Raw genomic sequence first — 8161 nt, forward strand, 5'->3', positions numbered from 1 at the left:
ATTAAAAGAAAATTAACAAGATCTAAATATGTGCCTTAACGCATTTAACTGAAATGTTTATTTAAGATTATTTAAGAGATCTTTGGCTATACATATATATATATATATATATATATATATATATATATATGTTGTGCGAGGTGTTAATAACGTTATTAACAAAAATCATATAGAATACTTGACTGAATTATATATTTTTACAAAGTTTTGAAAGCTCGACCTGAGTGGACGCGTGTTTGCTTCGATCTGGATGTGACATTATTTTGTATATTTGTGAAACGAGAGTTATCGACTGTATAATCGTATTATTTATATACGGACTTCAAATCTCTGCCTTCATCTTGAAGCGCCTTCATGCAGCATAGCGAAAATGCTGTAGACGCAGATGTCCGGGGAATTAACGCCATTTTTATGTATATTGCATTACTCATATTGATTTCGTTTATGAATATATACATTTTTACATTCCTATATATCGACTTTGACTGACCAAATCAGCTCCGACGACGATGCGATGCAATGCGACGCGACGCGACGCGACGAAGCGGAAGCTATTCAATAACGAAGTTTACAAAGGACGGAGCCCTTCTCATTGATGTCGATTCTCGTTTTCCACGCTATCACATTCGTAGCATGCCGAAATCGCTGACAAGAGAGGAACGTCATAACAGCATTTAGCACGCACGTGCGCAAATAGAACGTATGTATATGAACACGAGACAACGATCGCTGATCAAAGTGAACAATCAGATCAAACAACCCACCGGCATTCTCGTATGTCTGATCATTCCCCTCATGAGAACGGGCTTTTTAAAAATAATGCAACAGAAAACTATTGTCTGACTGATGTCGTGACTGGCGGAGAATATTTATCGTAGCAACCTTTGAACTGCGTCGCGAGTAAAACTGATTTCCTTGACTGGCGTTCGTATTTTTAGTGTAAGTCGGAATTTTCACTTCGCCTGGCAACTGTGATCGAAACTGTGAAAGAAGAAGAAATATATGCGAATTCGGATAAATCTCTTATTTTATCAGAATGATTCGCGTTAGCTGGACAATTTGAACGCGCGAGAAAATTTATTAAATAATCTAGAAGCTGATAAACATACATAGAGGACGTGAGAATATTATATATATAATATAATAGTATATATAGCGGATACGATAGAATTTATTTACATGCCCGCGTTAAATAGTGGAGAAATTGAAAATAAGAAACAGACACGCGTTTATAATCGCAATTAGGTGATTAAATAACAATAACGGAGATACAATACTCGAGGTTTATCGTATACAAAATATTAATAAGTTTATTTTCAAGCTTGACATTCGCAGGGGGGCACAGATCGTCGGGAGGGCGATTACGACCTTTCCCTTTTTTGTAATTCCCTTGCAACTCCATTATAGACTGTGGTTGAAGTCTCGCTACAAATGCTTTGAAGAATTTGATAGAGACCAATTAGAAGAAAGAATTTTACAAACTGATCAATTAAAAAACGCTTCAAAGCATCGCTTGCAGCATCGCTTTGATCGTACCCACGGATACAGGAGTTTAAGGTACACGAAAGAATTTATGCACGATCACATCTCGCCGATGATACTACCATCGGCCGCCACAGTTGCCGTGTTTGCGGTGCAACAGAGAGAGAGAGAGAGAGAGAGAGAGAGAGAGAGAGAGAGAGAGAGAGAGAGAGAGAGAGAGATAGAAATGTATAAGAACGTTAATAAAGTTCCATGATATTTCCTCTGGTGGTCTCGTCTTTGATCTTTCTCTTTGTAAAAAATTCAGATTATCTCACACCGACATAATTAACGCGTATATACATTGTGATACATTGTGTGTGGTTCTGAAAAAGTTGAGCATTATCAATTAGCAAATTCGAGCGCGGATAACATATAGAGTTTATCTAAAAAAACAAACGTAGGAAACAATTCCTCTCTTCACATGTATTATAATAACTTTAGACAATTTGCGAGACATTGCTTTGATACTTGTTAAACTCTATATGTTATCCGCAGTCGAATTTGTTAATTAATAACGATCAATTTTTTTCAGAACCACGCACAATGTATCACAATGTATATGTGAACGAAATCGTATGCGTGCCGACGGGACGATGAACTCAAAAAACAAGTTGTGTTCCTCGCTATTATTCTCATTTGGATGCTTTATTTATGACTAACTACATATATGTTATAAGTCTTCCTTTCGACCGTTTTTATATCATTCTTGCTGTTCGAGTTGTTTATATATATATATATATATTTCATACTTTGAGGAAAAACAAGATTCATGTCATCAATTAAAAAAACCTGTTTGAGCTCCGAAACAGATAATATGTAAATAAAGTTGTAAGGAGTTTTGTGCAAAGAATGAAAGAATGGAAAATATTAAAATAAAATTTAAATGCTTAAGCGTTCTAAATGTTCGTATACGACTGTTATCGTATTAAAATAATTTTCTGTTTCAGAAGTGATTAATTCACTGGACCAAGCAACTAAGTACCATTCAATGGACAGAACGCTGGTTTCTAATACGTATGTATGTAATGTTTAAACAGATGGCATGGATTTGTTGTCATAAGCTTCAGCATCGAGTATCAATCACGTAATGGAACAGCTTCTATTCTGCTCCCTTATGATCTCGGCTGCAACCCTGCTAACGGAATATTAAGCGTGGTAATGTACCTCCGGTGTGCCACGCGACAAACTTTGAACTGAGCTTATTGAATTGGACGTACGGTCGTCCGTCATCCATCAACATAGCTGGCTGATTCAATATTGATGAACAATACCAGGGTTAAACGAACTTCGAAGTAGATTTTAATCCGACTATTTGAAGTTGAAACTGACGGAATAAAATCCGCTCTTTCAAGCTCGTTTTACTCTAGTACTACCGCAGGTTGATACTAAACCTGTCAATACTAAATAAACTGGTTGCGGTGATATATACGAAAATTTATGATAGCAAAAACAATTACGTCTCTTCACAGCTTCTAATTACATTATATATTGCAATTATGATTGTTCCTCGAGAACACAAGCATAACCTTTAAATAATTAACACGTGTGCTGTTCAGAGATGTAAACATAATCGCGAGAAATGGACGAAAAAGACACCGTTTTACCCTATGTATAAGATATTAATGGAAAAGTGTTTGATATGCAAAAGACATGTTAGCATTTATTAGCTTGAACGTTTAAAGAATAAAAGTGTTTAGTTCATTGCTAATGTTTAAATTTAAAAATTGATTTTTTAAAGATAGATTCTTGATTATATATATAATTATATATGATTTACTGGTTTTTGTTTAGCCATGGCCCGTGAGTAAATAAATGATTATCTTTCTGTCATCGTACTTTAGTACGTAAATACACGCTGTTATAAAGCAGGCTTTTGGCAAACAGCGAACAAAGAACAGATGGTTAATCATGTGCGCGCCCCTCGATGCTTCTCCTTTTCGAATATATTCCAATTTTAATTGATCCCTTGGATCAATGTACAGTGTGTGCAAAAAGTATAAAGAAATTCGTATAAAGAAAATTTTTATAAAAGCCTTATTTGTTATAGAAAATAAGCAATTAATTAGGAATTTTATACAATAAATACGTTCTGTTCTAATATAAACAAACGCGACAGTCTATTTTATTCTTTATGAATAAATTTAATTATTCCCAGCAAGAAATAATCGTCAATTGGACATCGAAATTGTTGTCAATTGTTGTCAAAATCATCGCATCGATATCTATTCAACATCAATTTGATTTCATTTCTCGCTAGATGTTTAAAAATAAATTTTTAAAGAATATTTTCCCCTATGAATACCTATTTTTTGCACTTACTGTATCTGTCAGAAAAACCAATGTAGGATGTAACGAGAGGTACAACAGGAACGAATGAAGGGTTGTCTACCAATTAAAACAAGAATTTCAGCGGATATTTCGATTAAAAAGATGAAGCATGAGAATGGGAGGAAACACGCTTGAAACATTTTTTTTAAAATAAAACTAACATAAGTTGAAATAAAAATATGATAAGATAATTTCTTTATCTTATTTATGCCTATGCACTTTTGTTTATGATAAATAGAAACAAATCTGCATTATAAATGCAAAACCATTCATATGTACATATATACATATACTATAAATGATTCTAAGTTTATACCTAATGCAGCTGATTTGCATTAATTTATTCGTCTTTGATAAAATAGAATAAAAACACTGCTAGCGTTATTTAAGCATTAAAAAAAATTGAAGAAGCAATTTAGCTTTTTAAAATTGTAAATAGCACATACGTAAAAATCATATTATTAAAATACTTGTTGCTGAATGTACTATGTGCAGCAAGTAAAAGAAAAAAGGAGTAATGTCGTCTCCTCAGTTTTTCCTTATCATTTAAATAATTAGTACTATTTTTATTCTCTTATGTCAAGACGAGTTTTTTCAAACGCGTTTTTTTTTTTTTTATCAATATCAATGTCACGCGGCAGCCTGCATGTTGACACGTGCGATCTACCGTGTTCTTTTTAAGAATTTAGAACGATATGACGTTATTCGGTGTACAAGTCAAATAAAATAATTTCTAAAATAAGACAAATTTTACAAGATAATCCTTCACAGCAGTTCTCAAATATTCATGTGATTAAACTCCACACAAAATTCTCGGCACGTCGTAAACCTTTATGATATTATCGTAACTTTACGGAAGCACGTACGAGTGTAATAAAAATAAATAAATGTAAATGTAAATGTTCTAGCGCGCGCGGCGCTCATTCAGTGCTAAACATAAATATTATAACTCGCCCATGCGATAAACGCGTCGCGATATTTGTGTTTTAACAGTAATACCAAGCGGTATATTGCGCCAGAAGCGAACGTCGCGTTCTTGGCCGCTAAATAGCGCTAAACAGCCGAAGCTCCACAAACATTCTCGCGGAAGATTTTGGTGTTTATTTCCCGTCTCTTCCCCCCATTGACTCCAATGAAAAGAATCTCACGCGAGATAAGATAAGTCGAATACGTATTTCCGATATTGAAATAGGAACGGTTCGCGCATTTTATCGTTTCATCCCGAGTCGTACGAAGCGGGTCGAAAAACTCGTCGTCTATCGTGAGAATTTTACCGGCTCAACGGAAGCAAACTTTCAGACGCGTGCGGAGATCCGTACCACAGCGGGACGTTCGAGACCCGAATTATCTATGTATTCTATGAAATGGCATTGTAATCTCGTAATCTCGTACGGGATCACGATGTTGCCCGTCGGCAAAGAGCATGCCGAGTGATACACGAGGGAATATTCCTCTCAAGAATCTCTGCACATCGGCGACTAGCATTCGTCCAATCGGCGACCGTCTCTCGCGCTTTTGTGTGCGGAACAACTCTTTTATTCGTCGAATAACGCAGCTGTATCCTCCAGCTATTCTCTGCATATCGTTTGGGACTGTTCGTGATCCGATGAGAAAGAGAAGTATAGGGAACGCGCGTGCGAGAGAGAAAGAAAGAAAGAAAGAGAGAGAAAGAGAGAGAGAGAGAGAGAGAGAGAGAGAGAGAGAGAGAGAGAGAAAGTAAACGTAACGAGAGAGATAACAAGTAGAGATTTGCACGCGATATTACCTGTTACTCGTGGCTGTGTCCAGCATGGTAATTCAATACCGCTTGGATGAATATGGCGGGCGGGGAGATGGCTATCTCAACATCCCCAATTCCCAGGAGAATCTTGACAAGAGGATTCTCGTCGAAAAGCCGAGGAATTACCGGACTGGTTTCCCCTTAAGGGAATACCTTAAGTTCAAGGGATTGAACAAATCAAATATTCACGCGACAAGAGGCGCCAAATGGAGCGAAAACCGGATGACGGGAAACCACATCGCACAGATGCCACAATTCGAGGGGCGCGTAAAGTAGACAATACGGTAGGGTGTTCGAACTGGTAACGAGCTGGGCAAGAGGGGGGGGGGAGGGGAAAGGAGAGGGAATGGGAAGATAGGAAAAGAGGAATTTCTCGTGTTTCTTTTTTTTTTTTTTCTCCGAAACTTTCCGCGGAACTCGCGAGACGCGCTTGTGATCGCGTGCCGCTCCGCGGCGCTTCGGTGGCTTAAGGAAAATGCGAAGCGATAAACGAGCCGATCACGGTGAACTATAACAACGTATCAATGATCGTTGATCTCCGCGGTTTCTTTAGACTCGAATTCGTCGTCTTAGCGTACACGCACACACATTATTTCTCGCCACAAATCGATTCGACTCGCGAACTACAAGTGACTTTCGCGCGACACAGCCACACATAAGCTAAGGCCGCAACATACTGAGGAAACACATGATTCTGGGGCCTAATGTGATAAATGTGGTTACTACGTAGGGGGCACCACTATGTTGTTACCATCGATCGCGTCGATCCCATGATCAAGATCGATCCGTCGATCATGTCGATTTCTCGCTTATTCGATATATAACGCGCGCTGATCGTAAATGTTTTATTTGCACGGAAGCACATATAACGATGATCACATTGATTGTTGAATCTGACAAAAAGAATTTCAAACTACTATTTGTAACGATACTACATGTACACAAACTCGTTCTTCAATTATTTCAAACGCGCGCGTGAGAGACAAGAGAAACCAATTGCTTATTTATAAATCAACCGAGATTGAAGTACATATATTAATATTATATTTACAGTAATTAGATGTAATAGAAAATTCAATAAGAAGCCGGAACAATTGTTCAATCTTATTTTTTTATTTAATCTTGCAATTGCAAAACGCAAGAGCAGATCTAGCAAGAATTACATTTACTACTAATAATTATTAATATTTAATTAATAATCCTTAATATATATGATAGTTTTTGGCACCTTTACCATACACCGTGGATCTTTCGTGCCCTATTAATTTTCATCACATTAACAAGTACGTAAAAATTATTACGTACTTTCTATTCTTACATATACTTTGATATTTTTAAAAAATATTTGTAAAGTTGTATGTATATTTATAAAAGATTGTATATAAATATTATAACCGATTAAAGTCGATAAAATGAGAGAAATGCTCTTTTTCTATGTAAAAATGTAAAACTACCGAAAATATTTTTTTACAGTACATAAACGGGTAAAAACGTTTATTGCATTTAAATTTTAAATAATGCATCGTTGATATTATGTTACAAAAAAAATTACAATAAAATGGAAAAATATTGCTGAATTTTTATTTGAATATTTTGGAATTTTATATATTTATTACATTTTTAAAAATATTATTTATAATAACGTAACCATACGTTTTTTATTTTTAACCATATCATTTTTTATTTTTTTTTAAATTCGTAAAATTTTTGTAATATAAACGAGAATTGTTGAGAATAAAAAAAATTTTTTAGCAAAAGGGATTATACTCTATACACGAGAGTCTTTTGCGCCCTAAGGTGGAATGAAACGGTCTTGTCAGACAATACAAGAACGGGAGCTGGCAACGCACAAAATTTGTTCTCTAGATGTCAAAATTTTTTTTTAGAAAAAACAAAGATTATTATTTAGCCAAATGTTTTTAATATTTTAAGAAAAGAACGCTGAGGATACAAATGATCCAATTGTATGTATTAAAGGATTAATAGAATGTGTAACGTTGAAAACAGATAGAGGGCAAATAAATGACTATTATAAATATTCTAGAATATTTTAGATCATCAAAAATTTTATGGATAATCCCAAAAAATTTTATAACCGGTATGAAGAAGAAATTAACTGGCGTAATTATTAATCATTATTCTTTGCAATACGTTCTTGTATATCACACATAAAGCAGCTCAGTTAGAATTAACCTATGGATCTTATTTATCCCAAGAAAGCTTTCATATCTTAAATCAATTGTGTTGCGGCAACGGTTCTTGTTCCAATTTTATTTTAATTACATTTATATTCGTAAAATAGATGTAGAGATTAATCTTACGTGAGTCAAGTTTGTACGATAAATCTTACTCGATCCGCGAGAAGTAAATTTGGTACGTAAGTAAAATAACGTTAAGCATAATTTTTAGTAATATTTCATGACATTAAATATAAATTTAAGGCCCGTTTCTCTGTTTTCTTAATGTAAATTAACACATCCGATTATATTATCTGCTGTATGGGTCGTAATTCAGACAAATTTGATGACT

At 35.0% G+C, this 8161-nt stretch overlaps 1 protein-coding gene across 1 annotated transcript in view; it reads right to left on the reverse strand.

Annotated features, from left to right (window-relative positions):
- LOC108746452 (receptor-type guanylate cyclase Gyc76C-like) overlaps positions 1 to 5682 on the reverse strand; it is an 87546-nt gene extending 81864 nt beyond the window's left edge. Inside the window, exon 1 of the mRNA XM_018483237.1 lies at positions 5618 to 5682. The gene's annotated coding sequence lies outside the window, so the exon portion shown is untranslated. The remainder of the gene's footprint in view (positions 1 to 5617) is intronic.
- Between the last annotated feature and the right edge of the window lie 2479 nt (positions 5683 to 8161).

Source organism: Trachymyrmex septentrionalis, unplaced genomic scaffold (genome assembly GCF_001594115.1).
Source record: "Trachymyrmex septentrionalis isolate Tsep2-gDNA-1 unplaced genomic scaffold, Tsep1.0 scaffold171, whole genome shotgun sequence".
In the NCBI taxonomy this organism is placed as follows: Eukaryota; Metazoa; Arthropoda; class Insecta; order Hymenoptera; family Formicidae; genus Trachymyrmex; species Trachymyrmex septentrionalis.